This window comes from Chiloscyllium punctatum, chromosome 46 (assembly GCF_047496795.1).
Source record: "Chiloscyllium punctatum isolate Juve2018m chromosome 46, sChiPun1.3, whole genome shotgun sequence".
NCBI lineage: Eukaryota > Metazoa > Chordata > Chondrichthyes > Orectolobiformes > Hemiscylliidae > Chiloscyllium > Chiloscyllium punctatum.
In genome coordinates this window covers 40112330-40137271 of record NC_092784.1, presented here as the reverse complement: position 1 = coordinate 40137271, position 24942 = coordinate 40112330, and the positions used below count along the sequence as shown (strand labels likewise).

The window sequence follows — 24942 nt, the reverse complement described above, 5'->3', positions numbered from 1 at the left end:
ATTGGCCATGACAAATTACCCATAGTGTTTCGGGATATGCAGACGAGGTGGATTGGCCATGGTAAATTACCCATCGTGTTCAGGGATGTGCAGGTTAGGTGGACTGATCAATGTAAATTACCCATAGTGCGCAGGGATGTGCAGGTTAGTGGACTAGCCATGGGAAATATAGGATAGGGGGATGGGTCAGGGTGTGATTCTCTTCAGAATGTTGGTGCGGACTGGTTGGCCTGAATGGCCTGTTTCCACTCTGATGGGATTCTATGATCATGCATACTCATGAACTCTATGTTTTAGTCGTATCCTTGGCAGATCAGCTCAGTTGTCAGAGCATACTAAGACTTGGAGAGAGGCCAAACTACAGAACACTGTGACTTAAAGCTGGAGGAGTGTCGATTGAGTCAATCTGTTCACTGGATTCATTGTCACACAGAAGGGAAAGGGATTAAGAGGAGATTCTGGCCCTTTGCACTATTATAAGGAAAGCAAAAGCTTCGCATCCTGCTTCAGGAACTTCTCCCGACTCATTATCTCAGCCTGATCCTGTGAAATTCTTTGGAGAAGATGAAGAAGGGAACACTGTTGGTTATTGGTGTCTTGCTGCTTATTCAGTGCACTCCTGCTCTCGGAGGTTTCCGGGGACATTTCGCAGGTACCTTCTTGCGTTGTCTCACCCGGCTGTTTGCAGACAGTTTTTAGATTAGCTCTGTTTAATACCTGACTGAAACTGATTCTGATAAAGACTAAATAATCCGTTTGGGACCATTTGTTTATTGGTCGCTCCTGGAGAGGGAATGGATTCGAGCTGATTCAAGTTGATCAGTACGAAAAGGCAAATTCCTTGCTAGTGGGAAGTTGGAGTACTGTGTTGCACTCAGTGCATTGACATAGTTTGTATACAGCGCTAATGTATTAGACAGTGGGAGAATTCCTCCTGCAGACTGCTCACTTGTCCCGACCGGGAAGAGTGAATTGGAAATTCCTTATATTCTCTTGTCTCGTTTCACAGATTTGGGAAGGGTGAATTCGGAATAATTCTGGAAATATTTAAAGAATATGTGGGTCAGATTTTCAAAACACGACTGAAGTCAGGAATGTGAGAAATTTTAAACAGTTTAAATCATCTTTAAGCTTTTAACAAATGGAATGTCGGCAACACTGGCAAGGACAGTATTTTTTTTGTTTATCTCTACTTGCCCTTGACAGGGCCGTCCTGCTGTGCTGTTTCCTCATTCAGTTCACAGCCAGTTACATTGCTGTCCGTCTGGAGTCATATGGAGACCAGACTGGGTGAGGGTAGGGGATTTTCTTCCCTGAAGATAGTTAGTGAAGAGGATGTGGTTTTGAAACAATCGTTGATATTGTTATGGACGCTATGACTGAAACTGGGATTTGATTTCAGGTTTTATGAAATGAATTTAAATTCCACACACTGCCTTGGTGGAGTTTCAGCCTCTGTCCCCAGAACATTAACCCCTTCACATCTAGCCCAGTGACAGTATCACTACACCATCATCCCTGAATTGATTTGTTTGATGAATACAGCAGCCGCCACAGAGATCAGCTACTAAGAAGGTTGTCATCGTCATGGAATCAAGTGGCTGCCAACTTGGTTTGCTGAGGATTGGAGTGACCAAGCTGTGGGGTTGCTGACACAATCCACAGTGGGAGAGCTGCTTTGTTGATTATTTGGGTTTTGGATGAGACATTGAATGAGTATGTAATCTACTAATTCCCAGGGCCAGAAATTTCCAGTGCTGCTGTTTGAAGGGTTGGGAATTTGACCGATGTCTTGGGGAACATCATTCTGTCAGGAGGACAGAACATGGATGCCCCGGCCTGTCAGGAGGCCCAAATATTTCGGTTGGCATGGACCAGTTTGGGCTGAAGGACCTGTCTCTCTGTTTTAGGACTCTACGCTTCTAATTGAAGTGTGGTGCTGGAAATGCACAGCCAGTTAGGCAGCATCTGAGCAGCAGGAGAATCGACATTTTGGGCATAAGGAATGTGGTGGGGTGTGGTTTTCTGACTGTGTCCAGAACCAGTCTGTGACTGTCAAACTCTCTGGTGAAGCTGAGAAGGATTCGCGCTCAATGTCAAACCTTTGTCTCTGGTCTAAAGCTGTGGTTTGTAAACTTCACTGTTGGTTGTTATATTTCTTGCATTCGGAACATCGGAACAATTTGGAACATAGACCATTCATTCCTCAATCCCACTTCACCATTTAACAAGAGCATGATTGACTCGTTCTCGATCTTAAATCCACATTGTTGCCTTCTCCTGATGACATTTCATTCCCCTGACTGGGGTGGGAGAGCTCGATCCTGGTTCAGGGGCCACTGGCACCAGGAGAGGGAGAAGTGGGTGGGCCTGGGGTCTCTATACTGATAGGGGGACAGCTTACACCAGAACCATTTTACAAACTGCAAAACTGAAGCACACAGGGGCTTATCTCTCACAGATCAGTTGTGAAAAGATGTGGTAGGTCAAACAGCCAAAGTGAGAGAGAAAGAAAATAATATGTGAATCAAAGGTTCGAGAAAGAGACAGAGAGATGGACAGAGGAAATTCAATATAGATGTTTTGACCTTAAAAAAGCAAAAGTAAAGGTGCATGTGGTATTCATAACAAGTGAATAAATTGATAGAATACTGTTTCAACAAGAATGGCTGCTCTTTAGTGACAGGGATAGGAGAATATTTTTCCTTCAGGCAGTTGTGTGACTTTGGATCACTGCCTCAGAAGATGGTGGACAGGATCATTGGATATGTTGAAGGCAGAGATGGATAGGCTCTTGTTAGGCAGGGGGACCGGTGTTATAACCCTTGGTTATGTAGGCGTTAGATGGGAACATGGAGTTCATAACACAACTAGATCAGTTTTGATCTTATTGAATGACAGAGAAGGCTCAGGGAGCCAAATGATCCACTTCAGCTCCTTATCTGCACATTCCTGCTGCACCTTTCTCAAGGTACCTTCGAGAATTCATAAACCTTTTGCAATTACCTGAATCTGGGAGCTGGGGAATGTGGGAGTTTTGAGAGATCTTTCTTTTTAGCTAATTTTAGTTATTCCTCGATTTAGCAATTATCTAAGGATTATACATATAATTTCTTATTTCTTAATAGTTATTTCTTATAGTTAATTTTATTTTAGCAATTAACTAAGGGTTATATATTAATAAAGACCATGAGACACGGGAGCAAAATTTAGGCCTTTCAGCCCATCAAGTCTGTTCTGCCATTCCATCACGGCTGATACATTTCTCAACTCCATTCTCCCACTTTCTCGCCATGTCCTTGATCTCCTTGACAATCTCCTTGTCCTCACAGTGACCCACCCTCACAGTGACCCATCCTCACAGTGACCCGTCACCCTGGGTTGGATGTAAAGCTAGTTTCAGGGTTTATACAAGTCTCTCCTCCTGACTGTTAGTCACAGTCATATGGAGCCCATCTCTCATGTCTGACTCTGTGAATTTCCAGGTTCTCCTTGAACACTTGCAGTACCACTGTCACGCCCAACTTGTTCAGGGCTCCTGAACCTGGCAAATATTTCATCCAATCGGTCTACCATAGCTTCCATTGATACCGACTTCAAAAGCTGCTCCCTCGGGCCATTAGGAGTATGCATCAGTGATCACTAGTAACATCTATCCATCTACTAGTCCTTTGAAATCAACATGAATCTGCTGTCATGGTGATTGAGGCCATTCCCACAGGTGAAGGGACAACATTGGCAGTGCCTTCCTGACCATGGCACATAATTCCCATGATCCCACTTTCTTCTCAGTCTGGGAGTCCACAATTGGCCACCAAAAAAACCTGTTGGCTACTTATTTCATTTGCATCATGTTGGGATGCCCGTGGTGTCCTTGTTCTGAACCGTTCCTCATTATTGGCGGGAGGTGGGGGGGAGAAGGGGAAGGAATACCAACTCTCTCATGAAACACAGACTGATATGGACAATTCCCAGCTCATGGACAGGTAAGGGTATAACTCGGGGTGGTTTCTATGACAAATCCTTCCTTTCAGGATTAAGTTCATCATGAAGCCCAAGGGGGGATTGTTCCACCCATCACTCTGTACCTAAGTCACTGACACTGGCATCTCCTCTTCCGAGGAAAGGTACATAATCCTGACGTTCCAGGCTGGATTATCGTTATTTCTCAGCAGTGCTAATCTTGACACAGCATCGGTGTTGCTGCTCCTCTCTGCCTGTCAGTGTCAGACAGAACCCATGCCCATCTCTACAGGCGTACTGCCTCCTTTGATAGTATCCCATATGCAGGTCAAAACTGGAGGTTAGCATCGTGTGGTCTGTCCACAGCACAAACTGCCTGCGGGAAAGGAAATGGGAGAACTTCCCAATGCTAAACTCCATGTCCAATCCTTCCTTTTCCACTTGGGTATACTTCCCCTCCATCTTTGTTAGTGAACGTGATGGGCTTTTCCTTTCCATACAGTAAGGTGTGTGACAGTACAGTACCAGCCCCATAAAGTAGGGTGTACTAACTGTACTGAACGGTATGAAAAGGCTAACTGTATTGGAACTGCATTAACATACTGACTGTACTGGAGCTGTACAAACATGGTGACTGTACTGGAACTGTACAAACATGCTGACTGTACTGGAACTGTATTAACGTGCTGATTGTACTGGGACTGTACTGACTTGCTGACTGTACTGGAACTGTATTAACATGCTGACTGTACTGGAACTGTCTTAACGTGCTGACTGTACTGGAACTGTATTAACATGCTGACTGTACTGGAACTGTACTGACATGTTAACTGTAGTGGAACTGTACTGACATACTAACTGTACTGGCAACTTTGACTCAAAATGGGTCAACAGTTCTGATCTTTTTAAAGTGTGCACCACTTCCTGGTAAGCTCCTTCACACTCCTGGGTCCATTTTCACTGCTGCCCTTCCCTAGCAGGGGCTTTAGCACGATAGTCAGATAGACACAAACTTTCCATAGTCATTTACACGGCCCATGATTGATCTCAGTTGGGACACATTCTTATCTTGGACCTTCCTGATAGTTTCCACCTTCTTGGGTTCCTTGTGCAGTTCCATGGAATATATGGCACAAGCACTCTATGTAGTCTTTACAAACCTCACATTTCTCCCTTTTTACTTGTCGGCTGCGGTCCCAGAACCTTTTGAAGATTTCTTCTAGGTTCTACAAATGTTCTCTCTTAGGAGAATCCAGTGAATGGAATATCATCCAGGTAACAGCAGACACCAGGCAATCTACCCAGAATTTAATCCACGACCTTCTGGTAGTGCAGAAGTCCACCAGGATTTCATGTTGGAAGCTGATGAGGATGCTGACTCCTCAGAGGAATGCAGTCAGATCCAAGCTGTCTGTTACCACGAGCAGCTTGACTACTCAAGATGGGGAGGAAGAAGGAAAGATGAGCAACAGTGATCGGGGACTCTTTAGTCGGGAAAGCAGGCGGGTGTTTCTGCAGTCGAAGCTGTAACTCCAGGATGCTGTGTTGCCTCCCTGGTGCCAGGGTCAGGGATGTCACTGAATGGCAGCGGGGCATCCTGAAAGGGAATGGTGATGAGTTAAAGGTCGTTGGTAGCAACATGTACAATGGTATGGCCGGAGTGAGGAATGAGGTCTTGCATCAAGAATTAAGGGAGCAAGGTGGAGGATTAAAAAGCAGGACCTCAATGGTTGTAATCTCTGAACTGTTCCCAGTGCCATGTGCTAGCAAGTTTCGAAACTGGAAAATAAAGCAGATAGATGTGTGGATCAAGAGTTTGTGCAAGAGGGAGGGTTTTAGGTTCCTGGATTACTGGGATTGTTTCTGGGGAGATGGGACATGGACAAACAGTACAGTCTGCACCTGACCCACATTGGGACCAACATCCTGGCAGGGAGGCTTGCTGGTGCTGTTGGGAGGAGTTTAAATTAGTCTGGCAGAGGGAAGGGACCACAGAATATTGATTCAACAGAGACACATCATGCTACGGGAACAGAAGCAAGTCACAGTGAGTTCAGCTGTATTGAGTGTCAAAAGACAAAGGCAAGATTACACGGTCTTTAATGTTCGGAATGTAACAGGTTAGACTGATGGGTTAATGGCATGGATTGACATATGCAAGTATGATACTGTTACCATCACAGAAACAAGATTGAGAGAAGGGCTGGGACTGGCAACTAAACCTTCCAGGGTTACAGGATCTTTCGGTGAAACAGAAGAGGCTGTCAATAGTGTAGCACTATTAATTCCTGCATTAGGGAGAGATCTGGGCGGCACGGTGGCACAGTGGTTAGCACTGCTGCCTCACAGCGCCGGAGACCCGGGTTCAATTCCCGCCTCAGGCGACTGTGTGGAGTTTGCACGTTCTCCCCGTGTCTGCGTGGGTTTCCTCCGGGTGCTCCGGTTTCCTCCCACAGTCCAAAGATGTGCAGGTCAGGTGAATTGGCCATGCTAAATTGCCCGTAGTGTTAGGTAAGGGGTAGATGTAGATGTACATGTAGGGGTATGGGTGGGTTACGCTTCGGCGGGGCAGGGCAGTGTGGACTTGTTGGGCCGAAGGGCCTGTTTCCACACTGTAAGTAATCTAATCTAATGACATCTTGGCAGGTTCCTCATACAAGGCTTTGTGGGCAGAATGTAGGAATGTTAAGGAGAGGGCTACTTTACTGAAAGTGTATTATAGGACCCCAAAGAATCTGTGGCAAATAGAACAACAAATATGTAGACAGTTCAAGAAGGAAGTAAGGATAATAATCGGTTAGTAATACAAGGGAATTTCAACTTCCCCAGTACAAGTTGGGATAGCCATAGGGTAAAGGATTTAAAGCGGTGAACTTTTTGAAATATATCCAGGTGGGTTTCTGTATCAATGTTTCAAAGACCCAACAAGGGCCAATGCTGGACCTGGTTCTGGGGAAAGAAGCTGGATAAGTGATCGATATGGCAGTGGGGGAACATTTTAGTGATAGTGGCCACTATACAATCTGGGTAAAAAATGTTCTAGACAAGAGGGAAATGGCCTGTAGAGGTTGGCTTTCGACTGGGGAAGGCTGATTTTATTAGAATAAAGCAGTATCTAGCCACAGTACATTGGGAACAGCTCCATTTGCGTAGTCCACAGGAGAGCAATGGGGGATGGGGGCTTTCAGAAAGGTGCTGGGAAGAGTACAAGAGCAACACGGCACCTTTCGAGGGAAATGTAGGAGCAATAGGTTCAGGGAATACTGGATGTCCCGGACAATTCAACTCTGGATAAAGAAGAGGAGTAGAGTTTTTAGAAAGTTCAAAGAGAACAATTCAGTTATGGCCTGAGAGGAATACTGGAAATGCAGAAGGGAGCTTAAAAAAGCAATTAGAAGAGCAAAAAATGGAAATTAGAAAGGATTTGGGAACAGGATTAGGGAGAATCCTAAAGATATTTTAGAAATAAATTTAAGGGAAGATGTTAATGAGGGAAAGTGTAGAGCCCATTAGGGACCAAGGGGACAAGCTCTGTAGACGTAAGATATTGGAGAGGTGTTGAATGACTCTTCAATCTTCACTCGGGAAAAGCAGAACATAGGCATGGAATTCAGGAAAAGGCACTGTGAGAGACTTGTACAGTTTGACATGGGAAATGGGGAGGTGTTGGAGGCTCTGTTGGGCTTAAAGACAGACATCTCCCGTGGCCCGGATCAATTGCATCCCAGGTTGCTGTGGGAGGTGAGGCAGGAAATTGTGGGAGATTTGACACAAATTCTTAATTCCTCTCTCGCCATATTGGAAGTGCCAGAGGACTGGAGGATGACTAATGTGACTTCACCTTTTAAGCAGGTTGATAGAGATGAACCAGAAAATTACAGAGTGATGAGTCTCATGTCAGTGGTTAGGAAACTGTTGGAGAAAATTCTGAAGGAGTGAATAAATACCCACTTGTCCAGGCATCAGTTAATTAGAAGAAAGTCATATCTGAGAAATTGGTGAGAATTGTTTGAAAAAGTGATCAAGTGTATGGATATGGGAAGTTCAGTTGATGTAGTTGATTTGGATTTTAGAAAAGCTTTTGACAAGATTCCACATGATTGAGATGGTTAAAGCACATGGAATAGTGGGAAATTTGGTGAGATGGATCAGAAACCGGTGTAGTAATAGGATAGAAAGAGTCATGGTAGAAGGATGCTGATTGGAAACTGGTGTCCGGTGGTATCCCACAAGGATGAGTACTGGGACCCTAATTGCTTGTTATGTACATCGATGATACAGATGGAAATGTGGGAAGGGGGGGGGCATGTTAAACAGATTTGCAGATGACACCAAAATTGATGGAGTTTTTAACAGCGAAGGAGATGTTTGAAGATTACAGGAAGGTAGAGGTGGGTTGGTCAGATGGGTAGACCAATGGCAGATGGTATTTAATCCAGACAGGTGCGAGGTGATGTACTTTGGAAGAAGAAACAAGATGAGGGAGTATTTAATGAATGGCAGGAGACTGGGTAGCTCAGAGGAACAAAGGAATCTTGTAATTATTCAAAGATCCATGAGGTTAGCAGAGCATGTGAATAGGATCATTAAGAAGGAAGATGGGACACTTGCTTTCATTTGTTGTGGCATGGAGTATAAGAGCAAGGAGGTAAAATTAGGGTCATACAGAGATTTGGTTAGGCCACAGCTGCAGTATTCTGCTCACCTCACTCCAGGAAGGATGTGATCGCACTTGAGTGAGTCCAGAGGATACTGTCCAGGGTGTTGCCTAGGATGGCCAAATTGAGTGATACGGAGAGACTAGATATGCTTGGACTGTGTTCTTTAGAGCAGAGAAGGTTGAGAGAGAACATGATCACAGTGTTTAAGCTCGAGGAACATGGACAGGGTGAGAAGAGAGCAGCTGATCCCATTGGTTGAGGGGTCAGTCACATGTGGGCATAGTCTTAGGGCAAGGGGTAGGATTCAGAGGGGATTTGGACAAAAAATGTTTCCTTCATGGGTACTAGGAATCTGGAATGGACTGTCTGGGAAGATAGTGGAGGCTGGAAACCTTACAAACTTTAAAAAGAAAATTGGATGAGCACTTCAAACATCAGAGTATTCAAGGGTATGGGACAAGTACAGGAAATTGGGATGAGAGGACTTTCATTGGGAGTTATGTTGGCCCAGACTCGGTGGGCTGAAGGGCCTGTTCTGTGCTGTATGATACAGTGAGTGTGTGTGTTACTGCCATCAGTGGCAGGTCGGACTCCTCATGACCCCCATCTGTGACAGGCCCATCTCTAAGAATCACTTTCCACTCAACCAGTCCACTGGAAAGGTCTTCTCTGAGCAGAATGGGGTATTGATCTACTCTCAGCAATGGGTTGACTGCTTCAGCTAAAGGTTACTTTCTACTCCTTTCATTTCCCCCAGAGTTCCCTTGAAGGCATATTTGTAACTGTACAAAATCTCTTGCAAACCTGTTTATGAGTCCACCAGCCTATTAACCTGACCCTGATTTTACTTTAACATCTGTAATCCGAAATGTCCACATAATGGAGGCAGTTCGCACACCGGGCCCTTAGTTGTACTTTTGCCAGTTCAGCAGCCCGACATGTGTATATGTCCACAGTGTAATCTTGGTTAACTATTGATTCTGGGATTAGACACATTACTGCCCCTGTATCCACTTCCAGGTTTATGTCTTACTCTCTACTTTGGGAAGAACCCAGAAACACTCAGCTTCACTCTGTACCATCAGGATGTCTAACCAAAGCTCTGCTGACTCTGAGCCTTCTGGTTCTCCCATACACCCGGTTGATTCCTGGTCTACCCACTAGCAGGCCTCATCTACCTTATGCCTTTTCCTAGAAATTGTCTCCTTTAGACTCCACTTCTCTTGTTGACGTGGTCCCTGGGAATTTTGGGTAATGTGATCCATTCGCTTCTGCCTGCAGCTCTGAGCTTCTCGAGTCCAGCATGTTGACTCCATGTGTCCAATCTTGCCATCTTGGTGCCATTCCGAAACCTGCTGATCATCCCCCACTCTATACTGCTGGGCCTAGCCAAAAGTGTTGTTTCATTGTCGGCCAACACTATTGAGGTGGCAACTTCAAAAGCTCTTGAAATCCAGGTCTCTCCTCATTAGCAGATTCTCTTGGATGGCTTTGTGTCAGAGGTGACAAACCAAACGGTCCCTCAGGGCATCAGAAAGGAACCTGCAGATTCATAATGTTCCACTGACCTCTATAAAGCCGCCCAAACTGGGTGATGGACTCTCCTTCCTGCTGGAAATGTTTATGGGAACAGAAGGCAGACAATGGCCTAACGGTCATATCGCTGGACCATTAAACCAGAGAGTCAGGGAATGTTCTGGAGATAGGGGTTCGAGTCCCGCTATGGCAGATGATTCCAGTAAATAAAAGTCTGCAATTAAGAGTCGAATGATGACCATGACCCTTTGCACGGAGTTTGGAATGTCATTTCCCTGGGTTTCTTGATTTGCATCAGACTTCTTTGAATTGTGATGCTTTTCTGTCAATGGAGCTCCGGAAATCCGGTACCACTGAGTCTTCAGCCACTTCATGAGCCTTTGAGTACATTTCAAAACATTCGGTGGATAGTTCCAACTTCCTATCTCTTCATCAAACAGTTCCATCACTCCTAACTGGTCCGCCATTTTGTTTTCCTGCTACTGGAGTCTCGACGCTGTTTGCAGGCAGAGTCACCTCGGTGAATGCACTCTGTCCCAGCTGCTCTCTCACCGACTGTGTTAGTGTATCATTCTTCAGTGGGTGTCACCCATCGTGTGAATCTCCTCATGACCCTCACTCTCAGCCCACTCCCAGGTGAGTAACTGTTCTTCCCTGGTGAGGAAGTTTTGCAGAACAAAGAGAACTTAGAGTGCAGGTTCATAGCTCCTTGAAAGTGGAGTCACAGGTAGATAGGATAGTGAAGAAGACGTTTGGTATGCTTTCCTTTATCAGTCAGAGTATTGAGTAAAGGAGTTGGCAGCTGTACCAGACATTAGTTAGGCCACTTTTACGTGCAATTCTGATCTCCTTCCTATTGGAAAGATGTTGTGAAACTTGAAAGGGTTCAGAAAAGATTTACAAGGATGTTGCCAGGGTTGGAGGATTTGAGCTCTAGGGAGAGGCTGAACAGGCTGGGGCTGTTTTCCCTGGAGCATCGGAGTTTGAGGGGTGACCTTATGGAGGTTTAGAAAATTATGAGGGGCATGGATATGATAAATAGACAAAGTATTTTCCCTGGAGTGGGAGAGTCCTGAACTAGAGGGCATAGGGTGAGAGGGGAAAGATATAAAAGCGACCTAAGGGGCAACTTTTTCACACAGAGGGTGGTACGTGTATGGAATATGCTGCCAGAGGAAGTGGTGGATGCTGGTACAATTGCAACAGTTAAAAGGCATTTGGATGGGTATATGAATAGGAAGAGTTTGGAGGGATATGGGCCAGGTGCCGACAGGTAGGACTAAATTGGGTTGGGATATCTGGTCAGCATGGACGGGTTGGACCGAAGGGTCTGTTTCCATGCTGTACATCTCTATGACTCTATGACTGGGGCCGGAGTCCCTTTAAGACCACTTGCCTCGATGTTACCTCCGAAAACCCACACTGTTTACTGAATCTTGGCGGTGTCATTTCTCACAACAAAGAAGACAGCATCACACACAATTAGTTGCCCGAACCTCACCTCGTTGCCAGTTATTGTGTTTGTGGTTCACAGATATAGAACACGAAGTGGATGGAGGGTTCTCTGTCCTCTGAGCACCACAATCAGGTTATAGACTGACCCTCTCAATCCACCCTCTGGGTCACCTGACCTGCTCTCTTAAAGAGGCAACACCCACCCAACTCCATACAGTGACCACCACCCAGTCCTTGTGGAGATGAAATAAAGTCTTCCCACCGAGCAGTCTCCATCATGCTATATGGCACGATAACCATGTTGCATGGGGCGCCAATTCAAAACTGGGCATCCATGGGGCACTGTGGGCCATCAATATAAGCAGAATGATATTCCAATGCAATCTGGGACCTTACGGCCTGGCATATGCCCCACTCTACCATTCCCACCAACCTTGGAGATTAGGAACAAAGTACTGCAGATTCTGGCACCGGTACTGTAAACAACAAATATTTGAGATCACAGCAGGTCAGACTGTGTCCACGGTGAGAGAGCAAGCTGATGATTCCAGAATGAATGGCTCTCCATCAGAGCTGACCAGAAGTATGGTGGTGGCGAGTGCAGCATTTATGAGATAGTTTGGGGGTGGAGCGGATTGCAGGGTGCTGGATGAGAAAGGATGTTAATCGTTCAAACTAAGATCACTTAATCTGAACTAACAACATCCCTTCTCCACCAGCAACCCCCCCCGCCCCCCACCCCCAACGATAGCATAATTCTTCCCCTCCCCACCCTTTCGGGCAGCTCTGATGGAGAACCATCGACACTGGAAACGTTAGCTTGCTCTCTCTCTATGGATGCTGTCTGACCCACTGTGATCTCCAGCATTTGTTGTTTTCAACCCTGCAGTCAGGCATTCCAGGGCAGCACCAGGTAAACTTGAAAAAGAGGGAGTGGCCTGGTGAAAGTAAAAACAGGAGGACTTGTGTGATAAACACCACAAGCAGCGAGTGACACACAGAGCCAAGTAACTCCACTACCAACAGATCAGGTCGAAGCTCTGGAACTTTGTACACAGTTCTGGTCACCACATTACAGCGGTGTTCCAGTGAGACTGTGAAGAATACTTACAAGAGTATTACCATGGCTTGAAAATTCCAGCTGTGAGGATTGGATCGGATAGGCTCGCATTACTTTCCTCTGAACACAAGCCGTTGAGAGCTGACTGAATCAAGGTGTCTATCACAATGAGGGGCTTGGAGTTGATGAGGAGACCTGTTCTCCCTTACAGATGTCAGTTACCTGGGGGACACAGGTTTGAGGTGATCAGTTGAATGGTTACAGGGGACCTGAGGAAAGTCATTTCCCCCAGAGGCTGGTGGGTGACTGCAATCCCCTGCCTTGTGCTGGTGGTTGATGTGGAAACCCTCAGCCCAGCCAAAAAGAACATTTGATCTCCACACCCGAAGCAGCAGAAGCTGCTTGGAGCAGGTGTTGGGAAATGAGCTCATGTATTCAGCCAGCACGCACATGTTGGGTTGAATAGGTCTCTTTCTATGCTTGAACCTCTCTGTGTTTCCAGGGAAATGCGAGTGTTCCCTTCTTTCGGTTCCATGGAAAGGCTTTGGCTGCGGTTAAGGATGGAGACTGTGAACGTTGTAGAACTTCCCGTGTGGGTGTCAAAGTGACACAGACTGACCCTGTTTTCTCATTGTTTGTCCCACCCCCTCCCTGTCCCATCACTACAGGACGTCCAATAACCTGTCCCTAACTTGTGTTTTTCAGTTTACATGGGACGGTGCAACAAGCCAGGTACAAAATGTCGTGCTGGCCCTTGTGAACCAGAAGAGAAACTTTTCCCACTGCAATGCCCTGGCCTTTTGGATTGTTGTAAAATCATGGAGTGGAAAGTCCTGTAGAGATTGATTCCCACTGCAGCCTGCAGCCTCCTATCTCTCTCCAAGGAAACCTTCATACAGTGGATGCCATTTGGATGTTTGGGGGAGGAGAATCCTGGAATTGTCCAACCACATTCTCAATCATGGCCTGAACTCCTCAATAAAACACATTGTATTGATCAGAGCTTCATGTCAATGAGCAATTCCTATTTAAGGTCACTGTGCCTGTGATTGGGCTGTCTGGGGAGAACAAGACTTGGGAGAATGATGGGGGGAAGGAAAAGTGAAATGGAAGAGGAATCCACTTCAGGAAATGCAGACTGAACCATTTAGTAAAGGACTTTAAAAAGACAGGAGTACTGAATCTAACACTAACACTGCACCATACGATTCCTCTTTGAGCTCATGTTATTGAGAGGATTTGAAAATTAAGGCACAATGAGTTATTTAGTAACATAGTTAATCTTGAATATATCAGGTCATGGAATTGTTTCATCTGCCTGCATGGCTAATCTCTCTCTCTCTCTCTCTCTCACATGCGTCAACATATCTTTATTCAAAACAAAATCCTGCAGATGCTAGAAATCTGAAACAAACACAGAGAATGCTGGAGAAACTCAGCAACGTGCGTGCAGAGAGAAACAGTGTTAACGTTTTGAGTCTGGATGACACTTCTTCAAATCTCCCCCAGAAACATTTCGGAACTGAGTTCTGAAGGAGAGACAGACTGTCCTCGAAATGTTCGCTTTGTTTCTCTCTCTGCAGATGCTGGAAGAAAGTGAGGACTGCAGATGCTGGCGATCAGAATCAAAAAGTCTGACGCTGGAAAAGCACAGCCGTTCAGGCAGCATCTGAGGAGCAGGAGAGTTGACGTTTCGAGCATAAGCTCTTCATCACATTCCTGAAGGAATGTTGTTGAGGTGTCCAGGGTGTTATCTGTTGGCTGCAGACCTGGCAACAGACCCAATCCTCCTCTTGCAGGGAAGGCCACCACAATAACATTCCCATCAGGAAGGGGGCATGGCCAGTGACAGGAGCTGCCCTGGAATGAAGATCCCATTGGTGGAAGTTCCATCGAGTGAGAGGTATCAGCCAATCAGCATTGAGCCAGGGAGACAGTGTTTACTCAGGGCAGTCATGGAGGATGAAGGACAAAGAGAAAGGACCTACAAGAGGTGTCTTAGATCAAGAGAGGCAAGGACAGGGTAAATGCACTCCGTCTTTTTCCCAGGGTTGGGGAATTGAGGACGAGAGGGCATCAGTTTAAGGGGAAAGAATAAAAGGGAACGTGAGGGGCAACTTTCTTACACTGAGGGTGATATGCATATGGAATTGGTTGAGGCAGGTACATTAACAACATTTAAAAGGCATTTGGACAAATACATGGATAGGGAAGGGTTAGAAGGATATGGGCCAAGTGCTGGGAAATGGGGTTAGTGTGAATGGACATTTTGGTCGGCATGGACCAATTAGGGTCAAAGGGCATGTCTCTGTGCTGTCAGACTCTCTGATTCTTTGGGTGTTGGTGACAGACATGGACAGGGGCTCCTCAGAGCCAGCTTCCTGGCTCACTGATTAACCCTCTGTTACCACTTCTACTTCTCTGTCACCACAGCCTCTGGCTTGTAGGTAAAAACAGAGGCAGAATATTAATTTAACACCTTCACCAGGCCTCATGCTTTCAGGTGTAAACTTCCTTTTCTGTCTTGAACTGCCCATCCTCCCCCATTTCCTTTGTTAATATTGATGTGCAAGTGGAAGCCTGGAATTTCCTTTTATATCAATTGCCAGTCTTTTCCTCACAGTCCCAAGTAGTTTCTCTCATTTGTTTGCGGCTTCCTTTCCGAAATATCTCAGCAATATTTACTATTTGACACGTGCTATAATAACCCTTTCTCTCCTTTACCTACATTTCTGTGGCCTCCATCATTCAGGGAAAATGTTTGTCCTCTCTTGACCTTTTGAGGAACTGGACCTTGACTGCTCCCTCTTTTAAAATAGTGAGTTGCTCAGCTCCTGGTTTTCCCAGCAGCGTTTGGTTCCTCTCTGTCTAGCTAAACCCATTCTTGTTCCAGAGTAAACCTCTCTTTACCAAATGTTCACAGAATCAGGGAAACGTTACAGACTGAAGGAGGCCAATCAGCCCACTGTGCCCGTAGCGGCTTGTTAAAGGACCATCATCATCTGCATCCTGCATTTTCCTCAGACCTTTCAGCGTTATTTTACACAAATAACCATCCAATGCCCCTCTCGAAAGCCTCATTTGAATGTGTCACCACCACATTTCCAGGCAATGCATTCCATACCCTCAGCTACTTTTCTCATGAGAAAGGTTTCCCTCACTTCACCTTCATTTCTTTTACAGATCACTTTCAGTCTGTATCCTCTTTGGTTGTTCCTTTTATGAGTGGGAACAGAGTCTCCCTATCTGCTCTATCCAGTTCAGGAAGTTGAAAGCCTCTATCAGATCTCCTTGCAGCCATCTCCTTTCAAAGGGAACAGTACAAACTTCTTCAATAGGATCCTTGTAACTGAAGATCCTCAAACCTAGCACTTGTAATACTTCTGTATTCTCTCCAAAGTGGAAATAAACTGTTTGTAATCATAGAATCCCTACAGTGTGGAAACAGGCCATTAGGCCCAACGAGTCCACACTGACCCTCCAAAGAGTAACCCACCCAGACCCATTCCCCGACCCCATTACTGTAAATCTCCCTCCCCGACAAATGCACCTAACCCTATACATCCCTGGACACTATGGAGAATTTAGCAAGGCTAATTCATCTAACTTGCACATCTTTGGACTGTGGGAGGAAACTGGAGCACCCAGAGGAATCCTACGCTGTCATGGGGAGAATGTATAAACTCCACATAGACAGTAGCCCGAGACTGGAATCAAGCCTGGGTCCTAGCTACTGTGAGGCACCAGTGTTATCTACTGAGCCCTGAACCAGAACTGCATGCAATCCTTCAGCCAAAGTGAAATAAGCATTTTCTCCAAGTTGGACATCACCTCTTTGATCTTATGTTTAATGACTAGTTAAGAAACCCCAGGAAACTCTATGCCTTCCTTACTGATGTCTCTACCTGCATGTATGCAACTAGGTCCTGGAATCTCGTTAGAATAGTACACCCTAATTCATATTGTTTTTTTTTTAACATTCTTCTGATCAAACTGCATCAATTTACACTTTGAAAGAACATCGAACATAGAACAGTACAGGCCCTTCGGCCCTTGATGTTGTGCGGAACGTCTATCCTACTCTCAGATCAAACTAACCTACATACCCTTCACTGTACTATTTTCCAAGTGCCTATCCAAGAGTCATTTAAATGCCCCTATTGTATCTGACTCTACTACCACCGCTGCCATTTGTCCACTACTCTCTGTGCATAGAACCTATCTCTGACCAGAACTGAACACAATATTCCAAGTGTGGCTTAAGCAGGACTCGATACAGCTGCAGCATAACCTTGTGTCTCTTAAACCCGATGCCCCGGCCAACAAAAGCCAACACCCCATAAACCTTCTTCATAACCCGATCAACTTGGATCGTAACTTTGAGGGATCGCAGAAAAGGACCCCAAGATCTCTCTGTTCCTCCACACTGCCAAGAATCCTGCCTTTAGCCCTGTATTCTGCATTCAAATTCGACCTTCCAAAATGAATCACTTCACGCTTTTCCATGTTGAACTTCATCTGCCACTTCTCAGCCTAGTTCTGCATCCTGTCATTGCCCTGTTGCAACCTACAACAGCTCCCCACACTATCCACCACACCACCACCCTTTGTGTCATCGGCAAACTTTCTAACCCACCCTTCCACTTCCTCATCCAAGCCATCTATAAAAATCACAAAGAGCAGAGGGCCACGAACAGATCCCTGCAGAACACCACTCGTCACCAAGCTCCAGGCTTTCAAATTTTTCTGCATATTCTCCTTCTTAACATCAACCTGTTTGAGCATATCAGCCTGTTTCATGCTGTCAAATGATAAGATCCCTCTCAGTAATGAATACTGAAGCAAAGCATTCATTAAGGGTCTCCCCTACCTCCTCCGACTCCAGGCACAAGTTCCCTCCTCTATCGCTAAACAGCCCAACCCTCACGCTGGCCATCCTCTTGTTTCTCACACAAGTGTAGAACGCCTTGGGGTTTTCCTGAATCCTTTCCACCAAGGCTTTTTCATGCCTCCTTCTAGCTCTCCTCAGTCCATTTTTCAGTTCCTTCCCATTGATCTTGCAACCCTCTTGATCCCTGTTTGATCCTTGCCTCCACAACCTTCTTCCTCTTGACTAGATGTTCCATATCCCTTGTCACCCAAGGTTCCTTCACCCTACCATCTCCTCCCTGCCTCAGTGAGACAAACCTGTCCAGCAATATCAGCACTAAACAACCTCCACGTTTCTGTCGTGCATTTCTCTGAGAACATCTGTTCCCAATTTAAATGAGATGATTAGATTCCCTACAGTGTAGAAACAGACCCTTTGGCCCAACAAGACCACACCGACCCTCTGAAGAGTAACCCACCCAGACCCATTTCCCTCTGATCAAAGCACCTAACACTGTAGGCAATTTAGCATGGCCAATTCACCTGACCTGCACATCTTTGGACTGTGGAAGGAAATCAGAGCACCCAAAGGAAACCCATGCAGACACCGGGAGAATGTACAAATTCCACACAGACAGTCGACAGAGACTGGAAATGAACCTGGGTCCCTGGCGATGTAAGGCAGCAGTGCTAACCACTAAGCCATCGTGGCACCCCAATTCCTGCCTAATAGCATTGTAATGCCTACTTCCCAAAATTAAATACTTTTCCATACTGTCTACTCCTATCCCTCTCCATGATTATAGTAAAGGTCAGGGAGCAGTGATCACTCTGTTGTCAAACCCTCCTTGATGACCTCCCTATCTGTAGCTGTGATACTAAGCCTGATTAGCATTGCCATACCCCCAACTCTTTTACCTCCCTTCCTATTCCTTTTGAAACATCTGAACGTCGAGAGATCCAACAACCGTTCCTGCCCCTGTAATAGCCAAGTCTCCATAATGACCACAACATTGCAGCTCCAGGTACTGATCCATATGCTGAGTTTGGCACCCTTATTCTCTCATACATCTTGCATTGAAGGAGACACACTTCAAGCCATCACACTGACTGTACCTTTGCCCTATCGAGTGCCTTTCCTTCCTCACAGACTCCCCGAACGCTGTATCTGTCTGTCCACTATCTACTCCATCATCTGTTCTTTACCTCGGTTCCTATTCCCCTGCCAATCTATTTTAAATCCTCTCGAAGAGCTCTAGCAAACCTCCCGCCCAGGATAATGCTGCCCCTCCAGTGTAGGTGCCAAACCATCCTCCTTGTGCTGGTCCCACCTTCCCCAAAGGTATCCCAATGATCCACAGATCTGAAGCCCTCCCTCCTACACCAGTCCTGCAGCCACGTGTTCAGCTGCACTCGCTCTCTGTTCCTAGCCTCATAGCCCATGGCACCCATAACACTCCTAAGATTACTACTCTGCTCGTCCTGCCTTTTAATTTCCAACCTAACTCGCTATATTCTCTTTTCAGGTCTTTATCTCTTTACCTAGCTATGGCATTGGTACCAATGTGTACCACAACATCTGGCTGCTCACCCTTCCACTTAAGAATCCTGTAGGCTCAATCCAAGACATCCTTGACCCTGGCACCCAGGATGTTCATGACCACAGAATCTCCTGTCAGTTCCTCTCATGACTGAATCTCTTATCACTATCACTCTCCGCTTTTCTCCCCTTCCATTCTGAGCCGTAGAGCCAAGCTCAGTGCCCCAAGACCTGGCCACTGTGGGTTTCCCCTGGCAGGTCATTCCCCCCAACAGTATCCAAAACGGTGTACTAATTATTGAGGGGAACAGCCACAGGCGATAATAGCACTGTCTGCCTATTCCCTTTCCCTCTCCTGACGGTCACCCAACTGCATCTATTCTGTAACTGAGGTGTGACTACCTCCCTGAGGTGTAACTCCTCTCTATCACCCCCTCAGCCTCCTGAATGATCTGAAATTCATCCAGCTCCAGCTCCAGTTCCCTAACACAGTCTGTGAGGAGCTGGAGTTGGGGGCACTTCTCACAGGCAAAGCCAGCAGGGACACCGGTAGTGACTCTTACATCCCACATCCTGCAGGAGAAGCATGCATCTGCCTTAGCCTTCATCCCCTCTCCTCTACAATACTGAGAGAGATTGCATAAATGAAATTAAAAAGCCTTACCTTATTAACCCTCCACATAGGGTCTTTTTTTTTGGTTAGACAGGGAGGACAGGTAGGAGACATTACAAGTGGTGTGCCTCGGGTTTAACCACAGCTCAAATATATTATTTCTCGTGGCCGTCAATCCCTATGTCCAGGCCCATTCCTGTTGAGTTTTCCCTCTGCTTATTCGTGAGGTAAATTCTTTCAGAGGAAACTTTACCTTCCCAGCAGCCCCCTGGTCTGCGCACTTCCTGCTCCTACTGCTGCTGAAAATGGAGGCTGCTGACTCTTTAGGCAAATCCTTTCAGAGGGAAATTTGCCTTCCCAACAGCCCACTGGTCCGCGCTCTCCTCGCTTCCACTGTTGACACCGACTGCTCACTCCGTCTACTCGTCTCTGTCCTCCTGAAGTCCAACAGTGTGCTCCTCACAGTTCACAATTGAATTGTGTCACCTGAATACTTTGTAATTATCCCCCTGCTCACCAAGATCTCGATAATTAATAAATCTCAGGAAAAGCTAGGTTGTCAATAATGACCCTTGAAAAATTCGAAGAAGGATCTTCCTCCGGCCTGAAAATATTCATTGACCATTTCCCTCTGTTTCCTATCCCTCAGCCAATGCTGTATCCACATTACTACTGACCCATTTATTCTATGAGTTAAATATTTCCTCGTCTGTCTAATATTTGTCACTTTCTGAAGGTCCTTGCACACCACATCGACAGTGCTACCCTCAATGTGTCTTTCTTTTACTTCTTCACAAACTCCAAGTTGATTTACCTTGATTTCCTGTTTAGAAATCCACACTGACTCTTTGTCATCAATCTTCCTTTCTCCCTGGGACTACTGACTCTATTCCAAACCATCGTCTCTGCCAGCTTTCCCAACACTGAAGGTAAACAGACTGGTCTGTAATTGGTGGGCTTATCTGAACAACTTTTCCTGAACAAGACTGTTATGATTGCAATATCTCAAGTTGCCAACCACATCCCCTGGGTCTAGGGAAGAATGAAAGATTATTACGAGTGCTCCGACAAATTCTACAAGCACTTCGTTCAAAATCCAGACTTTCAAGTGTGAGTAGGGCCTGCTTTCCTGGTGGAGTGGACACTTCCTGCTGTAGGATACACGCCTGAAAACAATCTAAGACCCTTTGTCACTTGCTGCCCCTTGAACTATCACTATCCCAGTCACTGTAGCAGGGAGGTGATGGGCCAGTGGTTTCTGAAATAACTCCACAGAGGAAGGTATCCCGTTACCAAGTCACCATTTATTGACATGTCTTTGACACTGATCTAGCTCCCTCAGAGCCAGCTCTCAGTGTAAACAGAACCCCTAACACTCTTGTTGTGATCTATCAGCCAGGGCTTCCTGATTGGACCAGGTTAATAGCCCCAATCAGGGAAATTGTTACTATGAGTCCACCTGCTGACCTCGTTACAATCTCTCCATCTACCTTCCTGTCGGAGTCCGAGGACATTATCCTGTTCTTTTTCTCACAGCTCCTCTTGGGACAGTTTAGCACCGGGTCAGGGCCCTCCAACTCTGCCTCCGATATGGGCGGCATGTAACACACAATAGCTCCCCTCTTGCGGCCGGAGCGTCTCAGAAGAAAGTCATTCTCTTCTTCGGGCGGTAAAAGCCTCGAGACAGTGACAGTGGCTGTGTCCATCTCAGATTGTGAGGTAACTTCAACGCTTGAGAGAAAGTCATTGATATAAATAAGTTGGATGAAAACGTAGATGGGTGGGTCAGTAAGCTTGCAGGTGACATAAAGGTCGGGGTAGTTGTGGATACTTTGGAAGGTTATCAAAGAATACAGTGGGACATAGATCAGTTACAGATATGAGCAGAGAAATGGCAGATGGAATTTAATCCAGATAAGTGTGAGGTGCTGCACTTTGGGAGATTGGATGTTAAGGGAAAGTATAGTTAATAGCAGGACCCCGAACAGCATTGATGTACAGAGGGGTCTTGGGGTTCAAGTCCATAGCTCCCTGAGAGTGGCCATGCAAATAGATAGGGTGGTAAAGAAGGCGTATGGCATGCTTTCCTTTATTGGTCAGGGAATTGAGTACAAGAGTCAGGACGTCATATTGCAGTTTTATAAGACTTTGGTTAGGCCACACTTAGGGTATTGTGTTCAGTTCTGGTTGCCACATTACTGGAAGAATGTGGAGGCTTTGGAGAGGTTGGAGGGGAGTTTTACCAGACTGCTGCCTGGATTAGAGGGTCTGAGCCACAAGGAGAGCCTAGAAAACTCAGGATGTTTTTTTTTCTGCAATGGAAGGGTTAAGGCAGGGCCTGATTACAAAATTATAAGAGAACTAGACAGGGTTGGCAATCAGAATTCTACCACATCATAATCCTAAAAGGGCAATGAAAGTCAATAAAATGAGCCTGAAGGCCCTGTGTCTCATCTGTAATAAGGAGGATGAATTAACTGTGCAGACAAGTATTAATTGATATGATATAATTGGAACACAGAAACCTGGCTCCAGGTTGACCAAGGATGGGAACTCAATATCCAGGGTTATTTATTTAACATTTGGGAAAGATGGAGGGAAAGGAAAGGGAGGTGGGGTAGCGTTGCTGGTTAAGGAGTAAATTAACACAATAATAAGGGAGGACATTAACCTGGACGATGTTGAATCTGTCTGGGTGGAGCTGTGGAACACCAATGGGAAAAGGCACTCATGAGAGATGAACCACTTACCAAAGAATATTTGTTAGGTCGGTGGCTGTATCAAACAGGAAATTAGAGATGCATGCTATAAGCGTACAGCAGTTATGATGGGTGAAATCAATCTTTATATTGCTTGGACTGACCAAACTGGCAGCAATGTGATGGAGGGGGATTTCCTGGAATGTATGAGGGATGGTTTCCTCAGCCAGTACATCGAGGAACCAACCCGAGAGCAGGACATCCCATACTGGGTATTGTGTAATGAGAGATGATTAATTATCAACATTATGGTGCGAGATCCTTTGGGGAAGGGTGAACATAACATGGTAGAATTTTTCATTAAGATGGAGAGTGACACAGTTAAATCTGAGACTAGGGTCTTGATTTTAAAGAAAGCAAACTTTGATGGAATAAGCTGGCCAGGGATACTTAAAGGATGGGCAGTGGATAGGCAATGGCAACCATTTAAAGAACATGTGGATGAACTACACAATTGTACATCCCTATCTGGCATAAGAGGAAAACAGGGAAGGTGGCTCAACCATGGTTAACAAGGGAAATCAGGAAGAGTGTTAAAGCCAGAGAGGACTCAGAGAAATTGTCCAGAAAAAGCAGCAAACCTGAGGACTGGGAGAAATGTAAAATTCATCAGAGGAGGACAAAGTGTTTGATTCAGAAAGGGAATATAGAACATGAATGTAAGCTTGTGAAAAACTTAAAAACTTATTGTAAAAGCATCTATAGATATGTGAAGAGAACAAGATTGCTGAAGATAAATGTAGGTTCCTTGCAATTAGAATCAGTGAATTCCTGATGGACAATAGAGAGAAGGCAGACCACTGAACAAGTACTTTGGATCTGTCTTCCCGAGGACGATCCAAATAACCTTCCAGAAATGCTCGGGACAGAGGGTCAAGCATGAAGGAGGAACTGAAGAAAGTCCTCATTAGTCATGACATGGTATTGAACATGGACAAGAAATTGATGGGATTTAAACCTGATAAGTCCCCAGGGCCTGATGCTCTGTATCTCAGAGTACTTAAGGAAGTGGTGTGAGAAATAGGGGACACATTGGTGATTGTTTTCCAGCATTCTGTAGCCTCTGGAAGAATTCCAATGGACTGGAGGGAAGCTAATGTTTTGAAAAAGGAGTAAGAGAGAAAATTTGGAATTATGGACTGGTTAACCTGACATTGGTAGTGGGGAAAATGTTGGAATCAGTTATTAAGTATGTCACAACTGAGCATTTGGAAAGCGGGGAAAGAATTGGTCCAAGTCAGCATGGATTCACTGAAGGGAAATAATACTTGACAAATCTCCTGGAAATTTTTGAGGATGTGACCAGGCGAGTGGACAAGGGAGAATCAGCTGTTGTGTATCTGGACTTTTCAAAGGGTTTTGACGATGTTCCACACAAGAGATTAGTAAGGAAAATTAAAGCTCATAGTGTTGGAGGTAGAGTACTGACGTGGATAGAGAACTGGTTGGCAGACAGGAAGCAGAGGGCTGGAATAAATGGGTCCTTTTCAGAATGGCAGGCAACGATGAGTGGGGCAACACAGGGTTCAGCACTGTGACCCCAGCTGTTCACAATACACATTAACCATTTGGATTAAGGAATTGAATGCAATATCTCCAAATGTGCAGACAACAATGAGCTGGGTTGAAAATGTGTTGCTGGAAAAGCGCAGCAGGTCAGGCAGCATCCAAGGAACAGGAGAATCGACGTTTCGGGCATCAGCCCTTCTTCAGGAATGAGGAAAGTGTGTCCAGCAGACTAAGATAAAAGGTAGGGAGGAGGGACTTGGGGGAGGGGCGTTGGGAATGTGATAGGATTCCCATGCCCGAAACGTCGATTCTCCTGTTCCTTGGATGCTGCCTGACCTGCTGCGCTTTTCCAGCAACACATTTTCAGCTCTGATCTCCAGCATCTGCTGTCCTCACTTTCTCAACAATGAGCTGGGTGGCAGGGTGTGCTGTGAGAAGGATGCTAAGAAGCTGCAGGATGACGTAGACAGACTAGCTGAGTGGGAAAATTCTGATGGTGATTCCTGATGAAGGGCTTTTGCCTGGAACGTCGATTTTCCTGCTCCTCGGATGCTGCCTGACCTTCTGTGCTTTTCAAGGAGCACTCTAATCTTGACTCTGATCTCCCACATCTGAAGTACTCACTTTCATCTGAGTGGGCAAATACTTGGCAAATGCAATACAACGTGGATAAATGTGAGGTTATCCACTTTGGTGGCAAAAAAAAGGAAGGCAGATTATGATCTGAATGGTGGCAGTTTAGGAAAAGGTGGGGTGCAATAAAACCTGGGTGTCATGGTGGAACAGTCTCTGAAGTTTGGCACGCAGGTACAGCAGGCAGTGAGGCAAGCTAATGGCATGCTGGCCTTCATAGTGAGAGGATTGGGGTATCAGACTCTGGACTGGACAGGCTAGATGCGGGAAGTATGTTCCCCATTTTGGGGCAGTCCAGACCCAGGGGACACAGTCTCAGAATAAAGGGTAAGCCATTCAGGGCT

General features: G+C 45.7%; 1 long non-coding RNA gene across 1 annotated transcript; it reads left to right on the top strand.

Annotated features, from left to right (window-relative positions):
* Positions 1-430: 430 nt before the first annotated feature.
* LOC140467907 (uncharacterized) lies at positions 431-13677 on the top strand. The gene is made up of 2 exons (XR_011955530.1): positions 431-652; positions 13381-13677. It is a non-coding gene; the product is annotated as an uncharacterized lncRNA (long non-coding RNA).
* The last annotated feature ends 11265 nt before the right edge of the window (positions 13678-24942 follow it).